The sequence below is a fragment of the Mobula birostris genome, chromosome 12, assembly GCF_030028105.1.
Source record: "Mobula birostris isolate sMobBir1 chromosome 12, sMobBir1.hap1, whole genome shotgun sequence".
Classification (NCBI taxonomy): Eukaryota; Metazoa; Chordata; class Chondrichthyes; order Myliobatiformes; family Myliobatidae; genus Mobula; species Mobula birostris.
In genome coordinates this window covers 45,057,350-45,085,265 of record NC_092381.1, presented here as the reverse complement: position 1 = coordinate 45,085,265, position 27,916 = coordinate 45,057,350, and the positions used below count along the sequence as shown (strand labels likewise).

The 27,916-nt window shown below is 41.9% G+C and overlaps 1 long non-coding RNA gene across 2 annotated transcripts in view; it reads right to left on the bottom strand.

The window, feature by feature from the left end:
- Positions 1-27,631, bottom strand: part of LOC140205879 (uncharacterized) — a 41,091-nt gene extending 13,460 nt beyond the window's left edge. For both annotated transcript variants that reach the window (XR_011887989.1, XR_011887988.1), the window contains exons 1-2: positions 27,528-27,631; positions 27,331-27,430 (exon numbers count right to left, since the gene is read on the bottom strand). This is a non-coding gene — a long non-coding RNA (uncharacterized lncRNA). The remainder of the gene's footprint in view (positions 1-27,330; positions 27,431-27,527) is intronic.
- Positions 27,632-27,916: the final 285 nt, after the last annotated feature.

Sequence of the window (27,916 nt, the reverse complement as noted above, 5' to 3'; positions counted from 1 at the left end):
CTAATGTCAGGCTCACTGGTCTATAATTTCCTGGTTATTCTTAGAGCTTTCTTAAACAGCAGAACAAAATTGGCTTTCCTCCAATCCTCCCGTACCCCACCTGTTGCTAAGGATGATTTAAGTATCTCTGCTGGGGCCACTGCATTTTCTGTACTTGCCTTCCACGGGGTCCTTGGAAATACCTTGTTACGCCCTGGGGATTTGTCCATCCTGATTTGCAAACACCACCTCCTCTGCAATCTGTAGAGGGTCCATGACCTTGCTGCTGATTTCATTCACTTCTACAGGATCCGTGTCTGTTTCCCAAGTGCATAAAATTTATTTTAGATCTCCCCCATCTGCTTTGGCTCTACATATAGGTTACTATTCTGATCTTTCAGAGAACCAATTTTGTCCCTTGCAATCCTTTTGCTCTTAACGTATCTGTAGAATCTATTAGGATACTTCTTCACCTTGCCTTCTTTATACCCTTCAGATTTCTATTTTACATTTCTTGTACTCCATAATCACCTCATTTGTTCCTACCTGCCTGTGCCTGCTATACAGCTCATTTTTTTTCTTAACCAGGGCCTCAATATCGTCCCAAAACCAGTATTTCTTGAAACTGTTATCCTCGCCTTTTATTCTGACAGGCACATCCATGCCTTGTACTCTCAAAATTTCACTTTTGAAGAAAACAGGAAACAAGTCCTGTGGACTGATGAAGTTAAAATAGAACTTTTTGGCTGCAATGAGCAAAGGTATGTTTGGAGAAAAAAGGGCGCAGAATTTCATGAAAAGAACCCCTTTCCAACTGTTAAGCACGGGGGGTGGATCGATCATGCTTTGGGCTTGTGTTGTAGCCAGTGGCACGGAGAACATTTCACTGGTAGAGGAAAGAATGAATTCAATTAAATACCAGCAAATTCTGGAAGCAAACATCACACTGTCTGTAAAAAAGCTGAAGATGAAAAGAAGATGGCTTCTACAACAAGATAATGAACCTAAACACACCTCAAAATCCACAATGGACTACCTCAAGAGGCACACGCTGAAGGTCTTGTCATGGCCCTCACAGTCCCCTGACCTAAACATCATTGAAAATCTGTGGATAGACCTCAAAAGAGCAGTGTATGCAAGACGGCCCAAGAATCTCACAGAACTAGAAGCCTTTTGCAAGGAAGAATGGGTGAAAATCCCCCAAACAAGAATTGAAAGACTCTTAGCTGGCTACAGAAAGCATTTACAAGCTGTGATACTTGCCAAAGGAGTGTAGCTAAGTTCTGACCATGCAGGGTGCCCAAAATTTTGCTTTGGGCCCTTTTCCTTTTTTGTTATTTTGGAACTGCATAAGATGGAAATAAAAAAGTAATCTTGCTTAAAATATTAAAGAAATGTGTCATCTTTAAATGTATGCTTTTTAGAAATCAGTTCATCTTTTACTCGCTTAGCTATTCACAGTAGGAGAAATTTTGACCCGGAGTGCCCAAACTTTTGCATACCAATGTACTTTTCCCTCTAATTATCTTGAAACTAATAGCATTATGATCACTAGATGCAAAGTGTTGCACTGCACAAACTTTTTTCAGCTGCCTATCTCATCCCTTAATCAGAGATCAAGGTTTGCACACTCTCTCATTGGGACTTCTATCTACTGATGAAGGAAATCTTCCTGAATGAACTTGACAAAAACCATATAGTCCTTTTATGGTATGGCAGTCCCAATAAATATGTGGAAAGTTTAAAATCACCTACTGTCATGACCTTATATTTCTTGTAAGTCTGTGATCTCTCCACAAATCTACTCCTCTAAATCCCACGGACTGTTGGGTGGTCTATAATATAGTCACGTTAATCCTCAGTTCCATCCATAAAGCCTCACTAGGCAAATTCTCCAGTCTATCCTGACTGAGTAATGCCACAATATTTTCCCTGACTAGTATTCCCACCTGTCCTCCTTTGATCCCTCCTGCTCTATCACATCTAAAACAATGGAACCCCAGAATATTGAGCTGTCAGTCCTACCCCTTCTTCAACTATGTGTTGATCCGTGCCCTGAGCTTATCTGCCTTTCCTACAATAATTCTTGTACTGAAATATATGCAGCTCAGAACATTAGTGCCACCATGCTCAACCTTTTGCTTCCCGACTTTGTCTGAGGTCTTAACATCTGCTTCCACAACCACTCTACTATTGGTTCTGCTACTCAGGTTCCCTGGTCCTGGGTATGACTCTAAACTGCAACCGGTGATGAGGCTCTGATTGGGGACTTTCAAAGCTTTGGGGAAAGTGGAGTTACCCCTTAGTCATTCATTGCTCCCAGGGCCGCTCTGACCCGGAACGGTAGCACCTGCAAGGGTCCCTGCTCAGGATTCGAGCAAAGGCCAACGGCAGATCCGGCAGGTTCAGTAACTGAACTTATGACGGAGAAGGTGGATGAGTTAGGACCTCAAATGTCAACGGCTATAGTACAGGCGGATGAACATTTGGGAAGAGAAATGGTGATTTCTTTAGTTCACCGTTGCTAGATACTAGGTTTCCTAGAATCGATTTGCTAAGAAAACCATGGTCAAACTCACAAAATGTATCACACAACAACAGCGTCAAGAGGATCTTCAAGACAATTCTGAAGATGCTTCGCTCGGTAGGGTTGATTCTGGTCAGCAGGGGATCCACGACCGTCATCAAGCTACTGCTCATAAAATTAAAGTAACACAAAAGAAAATTACTGCCACTTGGAATGTAAGAACCCTATATCAAGCGGGAAGATTAGACAATGTGATAAGTGAAATGGAGACACTAAAGTTTAACATCATGGGAATTAGCGAAGTTCGTTGGATAGGTGCTGGAACATGCCAGAATAGAAATAAAACACTAATTTATTCTTATGGAACATCCCATAATAATGGAGTAGGAATACTTATGGATGAAAATGTGGAAAAAAGTGATTTAGGACTTTGGGCAATATCAGAAATAGTGCTCCTTTTTAGATTCAGAGGACAACCATTTGAGTTAGCAATTATACAGGTATATGCACCAACAACAGATGGAACAAATGAGGATAGAGATAAATTCTATGAAGAGCTTGAACAAGCAAAGAATGGATGCAAATCTCAAGATATTGTTATTGTCATGGGAGATCTAACTGCTAACGTAGGACAAGGTGCTGATGGAAATACCATAGGAAAATTTGGACTAGGAGAAAGAAATGAAAGAGGTGATAAATGGGTAGAATGGTGCAAGATGAATAATCAAGTCATTATGAATACCTACTTTAAAAACCATCCAAGACGCTTGTAGATCCGGAAAAGTCCAGGTGATAACACCAGAAATCAAATTGACTTTATTACTATAAACCAAAGATTTAGAAACTCAGTGACTCAATGTAAAACATATCCAGGTGCAGACTGTAATAGTGACCATAACCCAGTAGTATGTCATGTAAAAGTAAAACTTAAAAAACTAAAGAAGCAAAAACCTGAACAATCCCTTGACGACTTGCAATTAATTAAAGAAGAAAACTGAAGACAAAAATTTACAATTAAAGTAAGGAATAGATTTCAAAGTCTAGAACTAGAATCTGTTGAAGATGATAGCAATCATGTGGAAATGAATTTTAACTCTCTAAAGGATGCCTTGGTAGAATCAGCAAAGTCAGTGATTCCTAAAAAAGGAAAAAGCACAAAGAATAAATGGATGACAGATGAAATCAAAAATCTAATGGAAGAAAGGAGACAGAAGAAAGCCAATCCTATAGAATATGTCCTTTGATAAAAAAGTTAAAAGCTTATGTCAAAAAGCCAAAGAAGAATGGTTAAACCAGGAATGTGAGAAAATAGAAAGAATTCCTATTACTGATCCAAAAAGGTTACATCAACAAATCAAGAATATCACTGGTAAAAAGCTCCTCTGTTCTTCAGGTGGATGTTTGAAAGCAACGGACAGTACCATTATCATGGAAAAAGATGAGATTATGAACAGATGGACTGAGTATATTCAGGAATTGTTTGAAGACGATCGAGGCAAAAAACCAGAAACTAAGAAAAATATTGAAGGTCCAAGTATTTTAAAATCTGAAGTTCGCAATGCAATAAATAAGGTGAAGAAAGGAAAGGCAGCAGGTCCCGATGAATTTGTAATAGAACAAATTATCACCCTTGAAGATTATGGAATTGAAAAACTTACTGATTTAATCAATGACATTTATGAGACTGGAATAATACCAGAAAAGATGGAAAAAATCAGTATTTCTCACTCTTCCTAAGAAACCTGGAGCAATAGAATGTGAATTAAATAGAACCATAAGTTTAATGAGTCATATCACCAAGATACGTCTAAGAATTTTGATGACAAGAACTAAAAGTAAGATACAAGCTGAGATAGGTAAAGAACAACGTGGTTTTGTGAAAGACAAAGGTACAAGAAACGTAATATTGATGTTAAGGATACTATCAGAAAGAGCTATTCAAGTGCAAAAAGATTTGTTTGTTTTATCGACTACACAAAAGCATTTGATAAAGTGAAGCACAATAAGTTATTTGAAATATTACAGAAAACTCTAGATTTAGATTCAAAAGACCTCTGCCTAATCAGAAATCTGTACTGGGAACAGACTGCCGCTGTAACAATAGATGGAGAAGTGAGTCAGTTTACGAAAATCAAGAGAGGCGTTAGACAAGGAGGTGTTTTCTCCCCTGATTTGTTTAATGTGTACAGTGAAACAACATTACAAAAAATAAGAGACATCTTGGGTATCAAAGTTGGCGGTGAAAACATCAATAATTTTAGATATGCGGATGACACTGTGTTAATTGCAAGTACGGAGGAAGAACTACAAAACTTAATTGATATAGTCTTTGAAGAAGGCGATAAATTGGGCCTATCTATCAATTGCAAAAAGACAGAATGTATGGTGATATCCAAAAAGAAGGAGAATCCTATCTGCAGGCTGAGAATAAATGGAGAAGACATAAAACAAGTACAGAACTTTTGCTACTTAGGAAGCTGGGTGAGATCAGATGGCAGGTGCGACATGGACATCAAAAGAAGAATAGAGATGGCAAAAGCCACCTTTACGAGAATGAAGATTATACTGACCAGTACTAAACTAGGCATGACAACCCACCTCAGAGTACAGAAATGTTACGTTTATCCAGTTATGTTGCATGGCTCAGAATGTTGGACACATACCTAGTAACATGAGGAAATGAACTGAAGCAGCAGAGATGTGGTTTTTGAGGAGGATGCAAAGAATATCATGGATGAAATAAATATCTAACAAGGATGTCATGAACAGAGCAAACACAAAAAGAGAAATAATGTATGAGATCACGAAAAGGCAACGTAACTTCATTGGACATGTGATTAGGAAAGAAGAGTTAGAATGCACGGTAATTGTGGGAAAGATTGAAGGGAAGAAAGCACGAGGAAGACAAAGACAAATGATGATGGAGACAGCAGCCAGAGCATTGGAAATGAATACCAATGAACTGATCCACTTCACCCGAAACAGGAGTGTGTGGGCCATGGCAGTCAAAGATCAAACTGGGCACGGCACCTGATGATGATGATGATGATGATGATGACTCAGGTTTCCATCCCCCTGAAACTCTGGTTTAATCCTCTCAATGCAATGCTAGCAAACCTTCCTGCTAGAATATTTGCCCCCTTCAGTTTAGGTGCACACCGCTTCTTCTGTACAAGTCCCACCTTCCCTGGAAGAGAGCTGAATGAACCAAAAATCTGTAGGCTCTCCTTCCTACACCAACTCCTGAACCATGTGTTAAACAGTATGATCTTCCTACTTCTGGCCTCACTAGCACGTGGCATGGGTAGCAGTCCTGAGATCACAACCCTGGAGGGTTAACTTGGCATCTATCTCTCTGAACTCAGTTTGGACCTATATGGACAGTGACCTTTGGCTGCTCATCCTCCCACTTAAGAATGCTAAGGACTCGTTCCAAGATATCCAGGACCTTGGCTCATGGGAGGCAATGTACCATCTGGGAATCTTGTTCTTGTCCATACAACCTTCTTTCTGTTCCTCTTACTAACGAATCCCCTATCACCAGAGCTTGCCTCTTCTCCACTCCTCCTTCTCTTCTAAGTCACAGAGCCAGACGCAGTGCCTGAGACCTGACTGCTGTGACTTTCCTCTGCTAGGTCATCCCTCTCAACAATATCCAAAGTGATTTACCTGCTGTTGAGGGTTTCGGTCATGAGGAACAGTGCACTGGCTGCTTAGCCCCTTTCACCATCCTGACTGTCACCCCTTGCACCCTGGTTGTAACTACCTCTCTATATGTCATTCATATCACCCCCTCAGCCTCCCCAGTGATCCAGAGTTCATCCAGTCCAGCTTCAACTCCTTAACACAGGTTGTTAGAAGCTGCAGCTGGATGCACTTCTTGTAGTTGTAGACGTCAGGGACACTGGAGATCTCTCTGCCTTCCCACATCCTGCAAGAAGAGCATTCGACTATTCTGCCTGACGTCCCCACTGCTCTAACTACAATTATAAATAAGGAAGCAATAAATAAACTGAAAAGAATCTACCTACTGCTTTTTGCCTCTTCTTACTCAAGCCTCTCCTTTCTGAAGCCGTGAATAGTTAAAACCACAAAATCCCAATTTTAACTCTGCCCTCTCGAACAAAGGCCGCTCTGCTTGCCACTGCCTTACTTTAATTTGCAGTTGCTAGTGCATCTGATCTCTGATTCGCTGAATGCTCTCATGAGGTGCTGATTTTTAATGCACACTGGCTGACCTCAGTGAGTCACTCCTCGCTTCCAATTTCAGATTCGCCACCGTTCAAAAACACTGTGCATTGTCGCCGCAGGCTTCAATGCAGTCACCCTCATTCCCATGCCCGAGAGAGCGACAGTAGTTGCCTAAATAATTAACTTCAACATCATGAAGTCCTTTGAGCAGCTGGTAATGGATCATATAAAATCGCACCTTTCAGCTACATTGGATCCCTTCCAGTTCGCCTACCGCTCAAACCGGTTCACTGATGATGCCACATCATCGGCCCTCCACTCCGTCCTGTCCCCCCCAGAAAACAATGCCTCATAGGGCAGGACGTTGCTCGTTGACTTCAGCTCGGTGTTTAACACAGTCATTCCTCAGGGGCTGGTGAGTGAACTGTGCTCAGGACACAATGCCCTCTCTGTAACTGGATCTTTGACTTCGTAATGGAACGACCCCGGTCAGTCCAAGTTGACAGCAACATCTCAAGCTCCATCACACTGAGCACTGGTGCCCCTCAGGGTTGTGCGCTCAGTCCGCTGCTGTTTCTAATGCTGACTCACAGCTGCTCTGTCAGATTTAGCTCAAACTGCATCAGGTTCGTTGATGATACCACAGTGGCTGGCCTCACTGGGAACTTTGAGGAGTCACCATATAGAGAGGAGGTAGAGAGGCTTGTCAAATAGACCGTAAGACCATAAGACATAGGAGCAGAATTAAGCCATCTGGCACATCGGGTCTGCTCCACCATTCAATCATAGCTGATCCTTTTTTTCTCTCCTCAGTCCCAGTTTCTGCCCTTCTCCCTGTAACCTTTGATGTCGTGTCCAATCAAGAACCTATCAATCTCTGCCTTAAATACACCCAGCAACCTGGCCACCACAGCTGTATGTGACAACAAATTCCACAAATTCACCACCATTTGGCTAAAAAAAAATTCTTCGCATCTCTGTCTTGAAAGGGCGCCCCTCTATCCTGAGGCTGTGCCCTCTTGTTCCAGACTCTCCCATCATGGGAACATCCTTTCTACATCTACTCTAACTAGGCCTTTCAACATTCAAAAGGTTCTATGAGATACCCCTCATCCTTCTGAATTCCAGTGAGTACAGACACAGAGCCATTAAACGTTCCTCGTATAAAAACCCATTCATTCCTGGAATCATCCTTGTGAACCTCCTCTGGACCCTCTCCAATGCCAGCACATCTTTTCTAAGATGAGGGGCCCAAAACTGTTCACAATACTCAAGCTGCAGCCTCACCAGTGCCTTATAAATCCTCAGCATCACATCCTTGCTCTTGTATTCTAGACCTCTTAATATGAATGCCAACAGGGCATTTGCCTTCCTCACCACCGACTCAACCTGCAAGTTAATCTTTAGGATGTTCTGCACAAGGACTCCCAAGTCCCTTTGCATCTCAGACTTGGATTTTCTCCCCATTTAGAAAATAGCCAGCACATTTCTTTCCACTACCAAAGTGGATGACCATGCACTTTCCAGCATTGTATTTCATTCAGCCAATGCTCTAACCATGTTAGTAACTTTCCTGTAATCCCATGGGCTCTTAATGGTAAGCAGCCTCATGTGTGGTACCTTGTCAAAGGACTTCTGAAAGTCCAAATATACAACATCCACTATATCCCCTTTATCCATCCTACTTATAATCTCCTCAGAGAATTCCAGCATGTTCGTCTGGCAGAATTTTCCCTGAAGGAAACCATGCTGACTTTGTACTACCTTGTCCTGTGTCACCAAGTACTCCATCACCTCATCCTTAATAATAGACTCTAACATCTTTCCAACCACTGAGGTCAGGCTAACTGGTTTATAATTTCCTTTCTGCTGCCGTCCTCCTTTCTTAAATAGTGGAGTGACATGTGCAATTTTCCAGTCCTCTGGCACCACGCGGTGTCCAATGATTTTTGAAAGATCATTTCTAATGCCACCACAATCTCTAACGCTGCCTCTTTCAGAACCCTGGCGTGCAGTTCATCTGGTCCAGGTGACTTATGTACCTTGAGGTCTTTCAGCTTTTTGAGCACCTTCTCTCTTGTAGTAGTAACTGCACCCACTTCTCTTCCGTCACACACTCCAACATCAGGCATACTGCTAGTGTCTCCCACTGTGAAGACTGATGCAAAATACTAATTTAGTTCATCAGCCATCTCCTTGCCCCATTATTATTTCTGCTGCCTCATTTCTAATGGTGCTATATCCACTCAAATTTCTTTTTTGTTTTAAAATACTTGAAAAAACTTTTACTATCTACTTTGATATTATTTGCTAACTTGCTTTCGTCTTTTCCCTTCAAATGATTTTTTTTAGTTTCTTTCTGTAAGTCTTTAAATTTTCCCAATTCTCTATCTTACCACTAATTTTTGCTTTGTTGTATGCCCTTTCTTTTGCTTTTACAATAGCTTTGACTTCCCTTGTCAGCCACGATTGTACTATTTTACCATTTGAGTATTTCTTCATTTTTTGAATACATAAGTCCTGCACTTTCCTCATTTTTTCCCAGAAACGCACGCCATTGCTGCTCTGCTGACATCCCTGCCAGCAGCTCCTTCCAATTTACTTTGGCCAACTCCTCTCTCCTACCACTGAATTTCCCTTACTCCACTGAAATACTGCTACGTCAGACTTTACTTTCTCCCTATCAAATATCAAGTTGAACTCAATCTTATTGTGATTACAGGGTTCTTTTATCTTAAGCTCCCTAATCACCTCTGGTTCATTACACAACACCCAATCCAGTATAGCTGATTACCTTGAAGGCTCAATGACAAACTGCTCTAAAAAGCCATCTCTCAGGTAAGAACAACAACCTGAGTCTCAATTTTGACGAGACAAATGAGATGATTGTGGATTTCATGAAGGTACAGGTTGACCACTCTCCATTACACATCAATGGCTCTGCCATGGAGAGAGTGAAGAGCACAAAGATTCTTGGTTTGCATATAACTTGATATAATCTGGACCCACAATATCTCCTCACTAGTTAAGAAGGCACAGCAGTGACTACACTTTCTGATGAATTTGTGCTGTGACCCATTCTAACAACCTTTCTCGGGAGCATCATTGAGAGGGTCCTGTCTGGCTACATCATTGTGTGGTACAGAGGCTGAAAGGTGTCAGACCACAAGACCCTACAGGGGACAGTGAAAACTGCTGAGAGGATCATGAGGGTCTCGCCCCCTACTGTTTGTGACATTTACTGGGAACATTGTAGACGAAGGGCCTAATGCGTTGTTGAGGACCCCTACCACCCATCCATCAATCTCTGTGACCCACTACTGTCAGGAAGGAGGTACAGAAGCATCAGACTAGGACTGTCAGGCTGTCAGACAGACTACTGAATAGGAGGTCCCACCACTAGGACTGCAAGCTGCTTATTATACAGTTTCCTGTTTACCTGTGCTGTGCTATTATATTTTATTAACTTATTTATCGTATAATATTTTGGTTTATGTGCTGTGTGTGATATTGTTCTGTGGGTGCACCATGGTCTGGGAAAACATTATTTCCTTTGGTTGCATAGTCAGATAACTATAAACGTGAATTTGAGCTGTCTGTATGCTGGGAGTAGAAATCCGGTCAAGTGATCAGACTTGTCGAAGTGCCGCTGTGAGATGGCACGGCTGTGTAACAGTCATCAGGTGAGTTGGCTCCTCTGATTCCACAGGTGACGTGTTGCTGGTGGTTGTTGAGAGACTTTTCCAAGTTGGCTTGGTTGAAGTGCCCCATGATGATTGGACAGGCATTAGGCTGTGCTATCCCATGACTGCTAATCACAGTGTTTCGCTCCTCCAACGCCAAGACTCTGAAGATATTTTGTAACCATGTGAATCTGTCTGAATATCATTGTCTGCCAGAAGGGATCTGTCATATGACACTATCTCAAGATCTTTGGCTTTCTATGGATTGTCAGTTATTGAGGATGTCTTGTGCCTACTTATCTTTCCCTACAGGCTTGCTTCCTGTGGCTGTCTGGGAGACCCAGTGGGCTGCTGGCTGCATCAAAGCAGAGGGCAGACATAGCCCACTGCAGCAGGATGATAGGAGAGCACTGGTTCCAGGCTCCACGCTTCCCTTCCACTTAGACCAGAATGATTGAAAATTCATTTCCTAATTTCAATCTGCTGACTATGTCAATCAATTAATATAGCATATGACAAAGCCAAAAGTAATTTCCCAGTGAGTCATCCTTATCACCCCGGTAACCTAAGCCGTCACTGGCAACTAAAGAGCTGGTAAAACCAGTACTATTAAATAGAATTGCAAGTGCTCTTTAAATTAAGGAAGAAGTTACGAGAAAATTGCTTGGATCAACTACACCCAAACCTAATCCTTTACTTATTTGTGCATGATCATGTAGTCTGTGTTAAGAATATTTTCAAAACACGTAGAATTATGACGTTATAGGAATTAGTAAAACTTGACTACAGGAGGGGCAGGACTGGCAGCTTAATATTCCAGGGTTCCGATGTTTCAGATGTGATCGAGGCAGAGGAATGAAAGGTGGGGGAGTAGCATTGCTTGTTAGGGAAAATATTACAGCAGTGCTCAGGCAGGACTGATTAGAGGGCTTGTCTACTGAGTCCTTATGGGTGGAGCTGAGAAACAGGAAAGGTATGGCCACATTAGTGGGATTGTATTACAGACCACCCAATAGTCAACGAGACTTGGAAGAGCAAATCTGCAGAGAGATAGCAGACAACTGCAGGAAACATAAAGTTGTGGTGGTAGGGGATTTTAATTTTCCACATATTGATTGGGACTCCCATACTGTTAGGGGTCTAGATGGTTTAGAGTTTGTAAAATGTGTTCAGGAAAGTTTTCTAAATCAATATATAGAGGGACCAACTAGAGGGGATGCAATATTGGATCTCCTGTTAGGAAACGAGTTAGGACAAGTGACAGAAGTCTGTGTAGGGGAGCACTTTGGTTCCAGTGATCATAACACCATTAGTTTCAATTTGATCATGGACAAGGATAAATCTGGTCCCAGGGTTGAGGTTCTGAACTGGAAGAAGGCCAAATTTGAAGAAATGAGAAAGGATCTAAAAAGCGTGGATTGGGACAGGTTGTTCTCTGGCAAAGATGTGATCGGTAGGTGGGAAGCCTTCAAAGGAGAAATTTTGAGAGTGCAGAGTTTGTATGTTCCTGTCAGGATTAAAGGCAAAGTGAATAAGAATAAGGAACCTTAGTTCTCAAGGGATATTGCAACTCTGATAAAGAAGAAGAGGAAGTTGTATGAAATGTATAGGAAACAGGGAGTAAATCAGGTGCTTGAGGAGTATAAGAAGTGCAAGAAAATACTTAAGAAAGTAATCAGGAGGGCTAAAAGAAGGCATGAGGTTGCCTTGGCAGTCAAAGTGAAGGATAATCCAAAGAGCTTTTACAGGTATATTAAGGGCAAAAGGATTGTAAGGGATAAAATTGGTCCTCTTGAAGATCAGAGTGGTCGGCTATGTGCGGAGCCAAATGAAATGGGGGAGATCTTAAATAGGTTTTTTGCATCTGTATTTACTAAGGAAACTGGCATGAAGTCTATCCAATTAAGGGAAACAAGTAGTGAGATCATGGAAACTGTACAGATTGAAAGGGAGGAGGTGCTTGCTGTCTTGAGGAAAATTAAAGTGGATAAATCCTCGGGACCTGACAGGGTGTTCCCTTGGACCTTGAAGGAGACTAGTGTTGAAATTGCGGGGGACCTGGCAGAAATATTTAAAATGTCACTGTCTACGGGTGAGGTGCCGGAGGATTGGAGAGTGGCTCATGTTGTTCCGTTGTTTAAAAAAAGATCGAAAAGTAATCCGGAAAATTATAAGCCAGTAAGTTTAACGTCGGTAGTAGGTAAGTTATTGGAGGGAGTACTAAGAGACAGAATCTACAAGCATTTGGATAGACAGGGACTTATTAGGGAGAGTCAACATGGCTTTGTGCGTGGTAGGTCATGTTTGACCAATCTATTGGAGTTTTTCGAGGAGGTTACCAGGAAAGTGGATGAAGGGTAGGCAGTGGATATTGTCTACATGGACTTCAGTAAGGCCTTTGACAAGGTCCCGCATGGGAGGTTAGTTAGGAAAATTCAGTTGCTAGGTATACATGGAGAGGTGGTAAATTGGATTAGACATTGGCTCAATGGAAGAAGCCAAAGAGTGGTAGTAGAGAATTGCTTCTCCGTGTGGAGGCCTGTGACTAGTGGTGTGCCTCAGGGATCAGTGTTGGATCCATTGTTATTTGTCATCTATATCAATGATCTGGATGATAATGTGGTAAATTGGATCAACAAATTTGCTGATGATACAAAGATTGGAGGTGTAGTAGACAGTGAGGAAGGTTTTCAGAACCTGCAGAGGGACTTGGACCAGCTGGAAAAATGGGCTGAAAAATGGCAGATGGAGTTTAATACAGACAAGTGTGAGGTATTGCACGTTGGAAGGACAAACCAAGGTAGAACATACAGGGTTAATGGTGAGGCACTGAGGAGTGCAGTAGAACAGAGGGATCTGGGAATACGGATACAAAATTCCCTAAAAGTGGTGTCACAGGTAGATAGGGTCGTAAAGAGAGCTTTTGGTACATTGGCCTTTATTAATCAAAGTATTGAGTATAAGAGCTGGAATGTTATGATGAGGTTGTATAAGGCATTGGTGAGGCCGAATCTGGAGTATCGTGTTCAGTTTTGGTCACCAAATTACAGGATGGATATAAATAAGGTTGAAAGAGTGCAGAGAAGGTTTACAAGGATGTTGCCGGGACTTGAGAAACTCAGTTACAGAGAAAGGTTGAATAGGTTAGGACTTTATTCCCTGGAGCGTAGAAGAATGAGGGGAGATTTGATAGAGGTATATAAAATTATGATGGGTATAGATAGAGTGAATGCAAGCAGGCTTTTTCCACTGAGGCAAGGGGAGAAAGAAACCAGAGGACATTGGTTAAGGGTGAGGGGGGAAAAGTTTAAAGGGAACATTAGGGGTGGCTTCTTCACACAGAGAGTGGTGGGAGTATGGAATGAGTTGCCAGATGAGGTGGTAAATGCGGGTTCTTTTTTAACATTTAAGAATAAGTTGGACAGATACATGGATGGGAGGTGTATGGAGGGATATGGTCCGTGTGCAGGTCAGTGGGACTAGGCAGAAAATGGTTCGGCACAGCCAAGAAGGGCCAAAAGGCCTGTTTCTGTGCTGTAGTTTTCTATGGTTTCTATGGTTTCTATTGAGATAAAGAAACATAATTTTATTTTTGAGATTAGTTTGGATGGGGGTTGTGTATAGGAATAATTTAAATTTACCATGTGTCTATGATCTCCATGTAGGTGAGAAGGTGACTCTAAGAAATGGTATTGGTGCTTAAGCGTGATCATTATTCTCTGATGACATCATAATGTCTGACGTTAACCTGAGCAAGGAAAACATGGCTCATTTCCTGTCAGCCCAACCCATGGCCAGCGGTAGATAGCAACTTGCAAACAATTCTGTAAGACCATAAGACAGAGGAGCAGAATTAGGCCATTCAGCCCATTGAGTCTGCTCTGTCTTTCCATCATGGCTGATCCTGGATCCCACTCAGCCCCGTGCACCTACCTTCTCACTATATCGTTTGATGCCCTGACCTCCTTAAATATAGTCACTAACTTGATCTCTACTGCAGTCTGTCGCAGAGCATTCCACAGATTCTCTACTCTCTGGCTTTCCACCTTACTTCTGTTCTAAAAGGTCGCCTCTCAATTCTGAGGTAGTACCCTTTAGTTCGGTATATCCCCACCAGAGGAAACATTCTCTCCACATCTATCCTATTTAGTCCTTTCAACATTCGATAGGTTTCAATGAGATCTCCACACATTCTTCTAAATTCAAGTGAGTACAGGCCCAAAGCTGCCAAATGTTCCTCATCTGTTAATCCTTTCATTCCTGGGATCATCCTCGTGAACCTCCTCTGGACTCTTTTCAATGACAGCACCATTTCTGGATATGGAGCCCAAAACTGTTGACAATACTCCCAAGTGGGGCCTGACTAGTGTCTTATAAAGCACTAACTTCTTGCTTTTATATTCTATTCCCCTTGAAATAAATGCCAACACTGCATTTGCCTTCTTTACCACAGATCCAACCTGTAAAGTAACCTTCAGGGAGTCTTGCATGAGGACTCACAAGTCCTTCTGCACTGCTGATGTTTGAAACTTCACCTATTTAGATAATAGTCTGCACTATTGTTCCTTTTACCAAATGCATTATCAAACATTTCCCAACACTGTATTCCATCTGCCACTTTTTTGCCCATTCTTCCAATTTGTCTAAATCCTCTGTAATCGCATTGTTTCCTCAGCACTACCCACCCCTCCACCTATCTTTGTATTATCTGCAAACTTTGTCACTATGCCATCAATTCCATTATCCAAATTATTGACAAACAATGTGTAAAGTAGTGGTCTCATTACTGACCCCTGAGGAACACCACTAGTCACTGGCAGCCAACAAGAAAAGGCCCCTTTTATTTCCACTTGCTGCCTCCCACCTGTCAGCCATTCCTTTATCCATGCCAATATCTTTCCTGTAACACCATAGGATTTTATCTTATTAAGCAACCTCATATGTGGCACTTTATCAAATGCCCTCTGTAAAACCAAGTAAATGACATCCACTGCCTCTCCTTTGTCCACCCTGCTTGTTATTTCCTCTAAGAAATCTGAAAGGCATGGCATCCCTTTACAGAAATCGTACTGACTTCAACTGATTTTATCATTAGTCTCCAAGTTCCCCGAAACCCCTCCTTAAAAATAGACTCCAACACTTTCCCAACCACTGAGGTTAGGCTAACTGGCTTATAATGTCCTTCCTTTTGCCTTCCTCTCTTCTTAAAGAGTGGAGTGGCATTTGCAATTTTCCGGTTCTCCGGGGCCATGCCAGAATCAAGTGATTCTTGACAGATCATGACCAATACATATGTTATCTCTTCAGGCACCTCTCTCACAACTCTTGAATGTAGTCCATCTGGTCCAGGTGACTTATCCACCTTAAGACCTTTGAGTTTGTCCAGCACTTTTTCCTTTGTAACAGCTCATTCCTGCTCCCTGACACTCACGGACCTCTGGCACACTGCTAGTGTCTTCCACAGTGAAGACAGATGCAAAGTACCCATTAAATTCATTTTCCATTTCTTTGTCCCCCATTACTACCTCACCAGCATTATTTCCTGGTGGTCCAGTATCAACTCTCACCTCCCTCTTACTCCTATATAACTGAAAAAACTTTTGGTATTCGCATTTATATTTTTGGCTAGTTTGCCCTCATATTTCACCTTTTAAGTTGCCTTATGTTGGATTTTAAAAACTTCCCAATCATCCAAATTCCCACTCACTTTTGCGACTTTATATGCCCTTTCCTTGCCTTTTATGCAGCCCTTAACTTCCATTATCAGTCACGGTTGCCAACCCTTGCCATTTGAGAACTTCTTCTTCTGTGGGACATATCTATCTTGTGCCTTGCGAACTATTTCCAGAAACCTCAGCCATTTCTGCTCTACCTTCATGCCCACCAGTATCCTCCTCCAATCCACCTGGGCAAGCTCCTTTCTCATGCCTCTGTAATTCCCTTTATTCCATTGCAGCACTGATACATGTGACTTGTGATTCCCCTTATCAAATTCCATTTCTTTACATTAAGCTCCCTAATAAAATCTGGATTATTACACAACACCCAATCTAAGATAGCCTCCCCAAGTAGGCTCAAGCACAAGCTGCTCTAAAAAGCCATCTTGTAGGTATTCAACAAATTCCCTCTCTTGCAATACGACGCCAGCCTGATTTTCCCAATCGCCTTGCACATTGAAGTCCTCCATTATAGTTGTGTCATTACCCTTATGACATGCATTTTCCAGCTTCCTTTGCAATCTCAACCCCACATCCTGACTACTATTTGGAGGCATATATATGATTCTCATAATTTTTTTTTACCTTTGCAGCATCTTAACTCCACCCACAAAGATTCAACATTCTCTGACCTTATGTCATCTCTTTCTAAAGATGTAATTCCATCTCTTAACAACAGAGCCACACCACCACTTATGCCTTCTTGCCTGTCCGTTCAATACAAAGTATATCCTTTAATGTTAAGCTCCCAACTATGGCCTTCTTTCAGCTATTACTCAGTGATGCCCACAACATCATACCGACCAATCTCTAATTGTGCCTCAATTTCATCCACCTTATTCCAAATTCTATGTGCATTTAAATACAGCACCTTTAGTCCTGCATTCTTTGCCCTTTTGAATTTTTCCTCAGTGTTATAGTTTAACTCTTTTTTTTAGTCTGCATTTGTACCCAGTCATTGGCTTGTCCTTCCTTACATTAATGTTACATTCATCATCTATTTGTAAACGTGTATATTTACTTGTTGGCAGTAGCAGGAGTAAGGTCACTCCTTCCGGCCAAGAAAGGAAAGTTTAATTGTTTCTAGCCTCAGGCACTTATTCATCCCAAATGGTTACGTGAGTGTTGGGATGGACTTGTTTGGTTCCTAGCGGTGGTCTCCTGCTGTTTCAGATTGTGCTTCTGATCTCTGCTGTTCTATTGAATCATAGAGTAGACAATTGGCATGTAAAAGCTTCCTTTTGGAAAGCAACCCAGTCAATCCCATTCGTTTCCTCTCCCACTTCATACCTGAAATCAATTATGTCCTGGAAATTTGATGAATCACATATATCTGCAGAGAGCAGATTGCAATGAGTTGCCATGCTCTTTTTCACTCATCTTATCAGATCATTCTGTACCATAACCTATAATCTAAAACAATCTCCTTTTGACCAGTTTTGGTTCTTTACCTTAAACCTATGCCTTTCTCTTTAATCTAGTCTTTCTAAGTTATTCACCAGTTTAAAATCCTGCTTCTCTTCTAATTTGGTTCCTGGTCTTAGAGAAAATCCGCAGATGCATTTGCCCATCCACATAATAATAAATGCTTGATTTTGAAACTATTCAAGTAAATATCTTGGATTGAAAATCTTAATGATCTTCCCAGAGTGTGATTACTGGAACTAGACACAATATTCCATTGGGGCTGACTTCATCTCCGCTGTACCCCCATGAAGCCCTCCATTGGCCGATGTTGACCATGGATATTGCATCCTAGCTGTCGTTGTGATACACAAGCCAAGACAGTATGAAAGGAGACAAAGTTGTCGCCCATGCAGCAGGTTTGCCTCTACATGGAGCTAATGAGTCCAAAGGAACGACAGAGACCAACACAGTTTGGCACCAGCGGTATCGCAAAAGTTGCCATTCAGCACTGAGCTCAAAATATAACTGCCTTAGGGACTCCAGCTCTGGATCTTTCCTCAGGGTTTATTGCCAAAGACTTCCCTATGAGTGTGTATAGTTGCAAGTTAGTGAAGGTTTGAGATCAGAGTTTTCCTTCTAGATGAGCTGCCACCCGTGGCTGACGAGCACATCTGCCCAACGTCTTTGTATCTCATGTCTTTATATATCCTTAGCTTTATAAAAAAAATCATAGTTAAATGTTTCTCTTCATCACCTACATTCATTATTTTGGATGTATTTAGACATTACTATTATGAGGGAAGTCCCAGTATTTAAAAGCATTGAAGCAGAAAAAAGGTTTTAATTCATATACTGCTTTTCTCGACACTTTCATAGTATTGCCAAGTGCTTTATGATTATTGAAATACTTGTGAAAGTATTGTTGTATCTGAGTAGACAAAGCCAGGAATGAAAAATTGGAGAGGCTAAAGAATTGGCTGTGTAATCCTCATAAGATCTGGTTTTGCTTTTTCATGCTTTGCTGAAATTAGTGAAGTAAACCTGAATGGAGGAATGACAAAACCTCTATCTGATGCTGGAAATTAAAAGCAGGTTGGATGGCATAAGAAAAAAAAAAGAAAAAATAGCTAAACATTATGGTTGAAGGACCTAGCATTAGAGCTCTGCTTCACTCTCTGCAAATGGTGCCAAACTGCTGAATATTTCTAGTGGTCTTTTCTTCATTGGCGATCCACCTCCCAAGCATTGATAGGCTCTTTTATCTGTAGTTTTCAAAATGAAATCAATTACATTGTATTGATTATCTCAGTGTTTCATCTGGAACCACAAGGCTAGATGATTCCCACTTCAAAGTTCTAAAGAAGGTGGCTGAGGAAACAAAGGAAGGTGTACCCATAAACTTCCTAAGATAATTATTTTTGGAATTGTTACCATAGATTGTTAAATTGCAGATTGAATGCCATTATTTTGATAAAGAGAACAAGAAACCAGGAAATTACAGTCTAACACTAGTTCTGGGGAAGTGATTCCTTAGTAATCTATAATTAAAATGACTAAGTGCCAAGCAACTTGAGCCGAAGATAGAACTTGTCAGGTAGATGTAACGATTAGGTCGTACTCAAGATGCTTATTGAATTTTTGAGGAAGTACAAAAGAAGTAATTAATAAACATGAGAAATTCTGCTGGTGCTGGAAATCCAAAGAAACACACATAAAATCTTGGAGAGACTCAGCAGATCAGACAGCATTCATTGAAATGAACAGTCAACATTTCAGGTTGATGCCCTTCTTCAGGGCTGAAAAGGAGGATGACGCCAGAATAAAAAGATGGGGGTGGTGGTGGAGAGAAAGGAGGATGGCTAGAAGGTGGATAGGAGAAGTAGAGGGCTGGAGATGAAGGAATCTGATAGGAGAGGAGAGTGAACCATAGGGAAAAGGGAAGCAGGAAGAGCCCAGAAGGAGGTGATAGGCAGGTGAAAAGAGGTAAGAGGCCATAGTGGAGGCTACCCAGATGGAATATAAGGTGCTACTCTTCCACCCTGAGTTTGGCCTCATCATGGCATGAGGAAGCCTTTGTCTGATGTGTCGGAAGGGGAATGAGAATTGGAATAAAGATATTTCGCCACTGGGAAATTCTGCTTTTGGTGAATGAAACAGAGGTGCTCTACGAAGCAGTACCCCAATTTACAATGGGTCTCAGCAATGTAGAAGAGGCCACTGTGGGAGCACTGGACACAATAGACGACCCCAGCAGATTCGCAGGTAAAGTGTTTCCTCACCTTGAAGGACTTTTTGGGGCCCTGAATGGAGGCGATGGAGGAAGTAAATGGGCAGGTGTGGCATATTGGTTGCTTGCAGGGGTAAGTGCTGGAAGGGAGATTAGTGGGAAGGGATGAATAGACTAGGGAATCATGGAGGGAGCAATCCTCGTGAAAAGCAGAAATGGGTGGAGGTAAAGTGTTTGGTGGTAGGATTCTTTTGGAGATGGCGGAAGTTGCAGACGATGATGTGTTGGATGCGGAGACATGGGGTGGTAAGTAAGAACAAGGGGAACTCTATCACTGTTAAGGCAGTGGGAAGATGGGGGAAGTGCAGATGTTTGGAAAGAGGAGGAGAGATTTATTAAGATCTAAACTACATATATTTTCTACCAGCCCGGATAAGAACATAATAGATGTAATTTTTAATTTGAAACCCTTTGATAATGGCTCAATATCTTATATTTATGTTCTGTTGTTGGGACTAAGAATGGCTCCTTTAGACAAAATTAAAAAAGATTGGGAAAAGGATTTACAGACTTCATTATCTGATGAGACCTGGAGGGCTATTTTCAAAATGGTTAATTCTTCATCATTATGTGCTTGTCACTCCCTCCTACAACTTAAAGTGGTACGTAGGGCTCATATGTCTAAAGACAAGCTCTCTCGTTTTTTTGCAGATATATCTCCTTATTGTGACAGATGTAATAATGGAGAGGCTTCATTAATTCATATATTTTGGTCATGTTCGAGCCTTGAAAAATATTGGAAAGATGTATTCCAAACTTTTTCTGTACTTTTTAAAGTTAATTTTAAGCCCAATCCTTTGACTGCTTTATTTGGTATTGTTGAGGAAAGAGCTATAATTTTGGAGCCTTCTCATCTGCGGGTATTGGCTTTTATTTCTCTTATGTCTAGGAGGGCGATCTTGCTTAAATGGAAGGAGGTTGCCCCCCCCATACATGCTTAATGGTTATGCGATGTTATATCATGTCTAAATTTAGAGAAGATTCGTTGTTCGATTTCTGATTCTAATCAAGATTTTTAAATGTTATGGAGACCCTTTCTGAACTATTTTGAAAATCTTTGAATTGTTATTGTTATTGAAATATATGATCTGGGCTATTATTATAAAACACTAAATGGTAAAGTACTCTTATTTTTTCCTTTTGGTTTTTTAACCAAGCAGCCTTGTCTTGGTAGTGGGTGTAGATTTTTTTATAATATGATTAAAAATATTATTGTATTTCATAATTCAATTTATTTTATTTTATTGATCATGAATACAGGATACCGTGAATGTATCAGTGTGATTTATATATAGTGCATTTTGTGCTATCTTATTTTGATTTATAATAAGTATGCTTATGTATTCTGTATTTGTGTATATGAAATTTAATAAAAATATTGGAAAAAGAAAAGAAAGAAAGAAATTAAAGATCTTGCATTTGGGCTCTTTCCTCTAAGGAACAGTTTAATAATGTTACATTTGTGGATAAACTTTGGCTGCCAAGTTTATTCGAAGATGTGGAGCTACGACAGGTGGATAGAGTTAAGCTCGCGTTAGAGCACCTATTCCTATATCCGTCACAGAAGTGGCATCCAAAGTTCTCCTTGGCCTTAAACTGATTTATTGTGATATAACAATGACAATGACTGAAGCACAATCTCCTGTTACCACTTAACCGTAAATGATTCCTTTGTAACTGAGGACTGAAGAAAGCAGAACATTCAATAAGTCAGACTGCCTCTGTGGGGAGAGAAGAGCTGTCATTTTAGATCATTGATCTTTTTTGTCAGAGCTATTGATAGAAAGTCATTGTCTGCAAATGTTAATTCTGTTATTCTCTCCACAAATGGTGCCCTGAGCTAATATAGAATAAGCAAGCACAAGAACAGGCTCTTTGGTCCATCAGGTCTGTACCAACCACGACGACAAACTAATTAATGCAATCTGCCTGCACCTGCTCCATATCCCTCTATTTGCTGCATGTTTATGTTTGTCTAGTTTCCTGTAATATCAGCCTCTACCACCTCCCTTGGCTGTGCATTCCAGGCAGATCATTCTCTGGATAAAGCTAAAACTTGCCTTACAATGTCTCCTCTAAACTTTCTCCTTCGTTGCTCTAGAGAAAGCAATGCTTGCTTGACCAACCACTCTATGTAGCTAATGCACTTTCATTCACTCTTGTGACCCCTCCTGCACTCTTTCCAAAGCCACCACATCCTTCCTACAGTCTGGTAACCTGAACTGCACACGCTACTCTAAATGGTGCCCAACCAAGGTTTTGTACTACTTCAACATGACTTGCCAAGTGCTTCAAATCCATTTGTATTGCTAATTTTAGCCAGATATGGACTTGCTACTGGGTACTTCCAGTTTTTCCCATTTTGTTTTAGACCCTGGAGCGAGGAGAATGATAGAAGATATTCAAGGATTTAGGGATATAGATAGGGTAAATGCAAACAGGCTTCTTCCACTGAGGTTGGTGAGATGAGATCTAGAGGTCATAGGTTAAGGGTGAAAAGTGAAATATTTAAGTGGAACCAGAGGGGAAATTTCTTCACTTACATGGTGGAACAGGCTTCCAGCAGAAGTGCTGGATGTGGGTTTGATTTTAACATTTAATAGAGATTGGATAAGTACATGGATGGGTGAGGTATGGAGGATTGTGGTCCTGGTGCAAGTCTATGGATTAAGCAGAATAACAGTTCACCACCCTGGAGGTTCTAACCTTTAACTAAGCACCTCATTCCCTGAACTCACTTTGCAGGACCTCGTCACACTTCCTGGTACAGATGTAGACCATGACCTCTGGCTACTCACTCTCCCTGTTAAGAATGCTATGAACTCAGTTTGAGATGTGCCTGACCCTAGCACCTGGGAGGTAACATACCATCTGTGAACCTAGTTCTCGTCCACAGAACTCCTATTTGTTTTCCTTACCAGTGAATCCTCTGTCACGACTGCTCTCCTCTTCTCTTCCCCTTGCCTCCTGAGGAATAGAACCAGCTCAATGGCAGAGACCTGGATGCCATGGCTTTCTGCTGGTGGGCTGTCCTCTCAACAGTATCCAAAGCAGTATACCTGTTATTGAGGGGAACGGTCACGGTGGTACCTGCACTGGCTCTCTAACCCCTTTCCCTCTCCTGACGGTCACCCTGTTATCTGTGTCCTGCACCTGAGATGTAACAACCTCCTGTATTTCCTGTCAATTCTTCCCTTCAGCCTCCCAAATGATCTGGAGTTCGTCCAGCTCCAGTTCTGTAATGCGGCCTGTAAGAAGCTGCAGCTGGATTTACTTCTTGCTGGGGTAGCCATCAGGGACACTGGAATTCTCCCTGTCATACCACATCCTGCAAGAGGAGTTCTCTACTGTCCTGACTGTCATCCCCGTGTCTCCACCTATGAAATAAGACCGTAAGGCTATGAGACATAGGAACAGAATTAGGCCATTCGGCCCATTGAGTGCTCTGTCATTCCATCATGGCTGATCCCAGATCCCACTCAACCCTATACACCTGCCCTCTCACCATGTCCTTTAATGGTCTGACTAATCAGGAAAATATCAATGTCCGCCTTAAATATACCCATAGACTTGGCTTCCACTGCAGTCTGTGGCAAAGCATTCCACAGATTCAGTAGAAGTAAGAAAGAAACTTCCCAGAAGCTTACCTTTGCTTCTATGTCTTTCTATTGAAGCCTCTTAAGCCAAAGCCTCAATTTTTCCACTCTTACTCTAGCCCGCACTAAGACTGTCCTCTCTGCTTTAAAGTAACTTCTTTTTATTGGCACTTGCCAAGTGCCTAATAATTCCACCATGGATGGTCCTTCACCTGACTGAGAAAGGAGTGTTGGGCATGGGGCGAGCAACCCCATCTTGTAAAAGCCCAGAGCTACAGAAACACCAACAGGAGCTCCAAAGATCCCATCCCTGGGAGAGAAGAATCTTCGCCTAGAAGCCGTAGAAGTCATGTGATGAAAGTGGAAGCCACAGGGTCAATCGACCTTTGGCCCAGGCCAGAGGGCTCTGGTGTGCTGCTGTCGGCAGCCTATGCCCCAGTAGTGTTGATAGACTTATGAAGAAGAAGAAGAATTGCCTAATAACCCAAACCATCGCAAGCTCTGCCAAAATATTTCCCAGTAAGATGGTGGCGCGTTTGGTCACAGCGGCTTCTACGGGGTCAAAAAAGCATGTTACTGTCCTATTTAAACGTATTTCTAATGATCGCAAGATCTTGCTTTACGTTAAGAACTTACGGCACTGCAGGTCTACGCCATCAGTAAGTTGCTTGCTGGTGGAGAAAAATGAAGGAGCTGTGCAAGGTGCTGCTGCCTGAGTCGATGGAGGCCTACAGTGAGTGGTTGTCATGGTCGCTTTTCTTGTGATCCTAAGACCATTTTGGACATTGTTAATCTGGTATTCAGCAAGTTCAATTCGCTGATTTATTGGCTGAGAGCAGGGGTTTGAGGATGGCGGGGTAGCGCGTGGCCTCGGCCGTAGCAAGGAGTAGGCCTCAAACCATGAATATCACCCGTTTCCAGCCACTCGGAGATAGGCATTGAAGCCGGTGCACTTCCTGGCTGGAGTCATGCTGTCCCTCTCCAAAGCTCGCTCAGCTGAGGACAAGCTCTATTGTGATCGACTGAAGACTTCAATGGACTGAAGGCCCTGGACTATATAACCTATATATTTTGCATGGTTGTATTTTCACTGATATGTTCTTGTTACCTGGTAAATGCAAGGACCGCGGCGTCGCCTGGGGAGGCATCGGGAGTGGTGTGGCGTGGTGTCCAGGCTGGAGTCCGTGCTGCCCTACCGTTGTCCGCTCAGCAGAAGACAGGATCTATAGTGGTTGACTGAAGATTTGATGGGCTGGGGACGGGATTATATACATGTATATTTGTATTTTATGGGTATTCTGTATGGGCTTGTTATCGTGTATGTACGAGGACTAGGCCCCACGCTGTGGTGTTGTCTGTGGTCAGGGCTGGTTCACTCCCCTGGGTGTGGTGTTGGGTAGCGTCCAGGCTGGAGTCGCTGCTGGGTGGGTGGGCATGGGGGATGATAAGTAGTTGGAAAGTGATAAGTGAAAAAGGTGAAGGGCTGAGGAAGGAGGAATCTGATAGAAGAGGATAGTGGAGCATGGAAAAAAGGGAAGCTGGGTAAGGATGGAGTTGGTGTGGTATCAGAGGGAGCTGATGGGCACGTGAGGAGAAGACAAATAGTGAGGAGGGAATGGAAGCAAATCATATCTGGGAAGAGCAAAGAGCCAAAATTCGAGTAATGCAGTTAACGTGGAGGAGCTGGAGATGGTCTTAGTCATAGGGAGGTACAAGTCTGTGAAGGAATTTGGAGGAATTAGAATTCTGGGCCACTGGTATGATGTCGCCCTTTTGAAGCAGGTGGAAATCTCCGATTGCAGCAGTGAGATATTGAAGATGTCCTTGAGTGGTCCTGCCAGTTGGTTGGCACAGGTTTTCAGAGCCCTGTCAGGTACACCATCAGGGCCTGATGCCTTGCGAGGGCTCACCCTCTTGTAAGATGTTCTGGTGTCAGCCTCTGAGACAGAGGTCACAGGGTCACCAGATGCTGTAGGGATTTGCACAGGTGCAGTTTTATCCTCCCTTTCAAGGTATGCGTAAAGGATGTTCAGCTCATCTGGGAATGAAGCATCCCTGCCATTCATGCTGTTATCTTCACTTTGTAGGAAGTAATGGCCTATTATAGCATCTCCATCATGAGCACTAGTCTCCCCAGCACTCAGGACACTTTCAGAAGGCAAAACCTCAAAGATGGCGGCATCTATCATTGAGAACCCTAATCACCCAGGACATGCCCTCTGATCACTGCTGATCACCCAGGACATGCCCTCTGATCACCTAGGAGATGCCTTCTGATCACTGCTGATCACCCAGGAGATGCCCTCTGATCACTGCTGATCACCCAGGGTGTGTCCTCTGATCACTGCTGATCACCTAGGAGATGCCATCTGATCACTACTGATCACCTAGGACATGCCCTCTGATCACCTAGGAGATGCCCTCTGATCACTGCTGATCACCTAGGAGATGCCCTCTGATCACTGCTGCCATCAAGGAAGTGGTAAAGGAGCTAGAAGACACACACTCAACATTTCAGGAACGGCATCTCCCTCTCCGCCATCAGATTTCTGAATGGACAATGAATCCATGAACACTACCTCAGTGTACCTTTCTCTCTCTTATTCCACTAATTATTTAAGTTTCTTTTTTATCTATACTTCTTATTGTAACTTACAGTTTTTATTATGTATTGTTGCGCAAAACAACACATTTCACAACATAGACTAGTGATATTAAACCCTATTCTGATTCTGAGGGAAATATTTAATATTCAGTTCTAGTTCAATCTAGTTACAAAAGCTGTTTACTGTTGACAGTTTACACAGAGAAGTACTGTTGTAGTTTTTGATACGTCAGAGAACACTGAGACCTTGTATTTACAGATTACCTACAGAATGTACTTCCCACTATATTCAATGTTGAATCATTTATCAGATGATTAATACAGCATGCCATGCTCAGATGGAACATTTAGTTTTCTGTATGAAGAAATTATTTGGCAGCATATGACCTGCACTTAAAACCTGATGTGCATTGATAAAAGCCTTCCATTCAACCATTACACAGTATTACATATTGTTAAGGTTAAGAGATGCCTTAGCTGCGAAGTGCAAGTGTAAACAAATTATCACCAACTGCATAAAAAGCTTATTGTCAGAGTGTGGCCTGGAAACAGGTTTCCTTTAGCTCAAACCTAATCCTGTAGGTAACTTCACAATAAATAAGGATATGCAGGTCATTATGATTTTAACCTTAGTTGAGTCAAGTAGATGCTGAAGTGAATAGCAAATTGTCTGTTTCTGCACTATCTAAGTCTCCTAAATCCAGATTCTCATCTACGTGGGCTCAGTCAGGCTCCCAAATCTCATGGGAAACAATAGGTGTCCAGTGATTGTGTGTGGGAATTTGAGCGAGTTCACACTCTGCATACCCTTGGCACAGGGCAGGATGGCTACTTCAAAAGGTTAGGTAGATATATACCTAAAATATAATAACCCTGGGCTTGGTGAAGAATCTGATTATGATTGTGTCTTAGTGAAGCAGTGATGGATACTATTTCCTCTTCTGTGTAGTTAATCCAAGCTCAGTTCAGGGACCATACACTATTTCTATTTCAGTATCTCAACAGCTTCCTGGAATAAAGATTTTTCAGTTGTTTTAACAGGACAGGTGTAGGGAAGATTTGTTATTAATTCTGGCATTTCATGAATGCAGGCTGTCCCAGAATTGGTTATGAAGTTCTTTAGAAGGACCTGCTGTTATATATGAGATGTGACACCACATTTTAGCAGTAGAAGCTCATGGAGCTATGATGGGTACTTTATTCACTTACTGTGGGATAGAAGGAGACCAATTTGTGTATTGAGTCATGCAAGCTTTCAGCAGAGCAATTCCGTGTCCCAGCAACCTCTACTTACTTCCTTGTACCTTTGTACCTGTGCTGTTACATGTACATACTCACCAACCCTCTTCTGGCTCTTTATTTCATCCAAGTTTAATTCATCCATTCCTTATCCATCCCAAATTGCTCCTTGAACTGAGCATTTATGAGGCATTTTGACCTGTAGATAAGTGACAAACATTATTATTATAGCTGCTGTCACGGCAAGCCAGATCAGATAAAGAAATGCAGATTTCTTCATCAAAAGCAGAACATACTGGAAGCACTCAGAGATCACACAGCATCCATGCAGAGAGAAAATAAGTTAATGTTTCAGGGCAATGACCTTTCTTCAGAACTGAAAAAGAGAAAGCAAGCGTGTTGTAAATTGAAGGCTGTAGGAGAGGAGAACAAAAGAATGCTTTGATTGGGTAGAGACCAGTTTATATACAAGGAAGAAAGGGAGGGGGAGGGGGAGGGGTTGTGGACATACAAGAGAAACCAGGTTGTACAATTATACATGATAGAAAAAGGCCTTTCATGTTGATCTTTTTGCCCATGTACACTAATCCTACTAACCAGCAACAAAATGTTATCTGTGTGTGTCTTTCATAATTTAAGTGTCTGTACAATGTATCTTTTAAATGTGGTAACTGTATCGGATTCC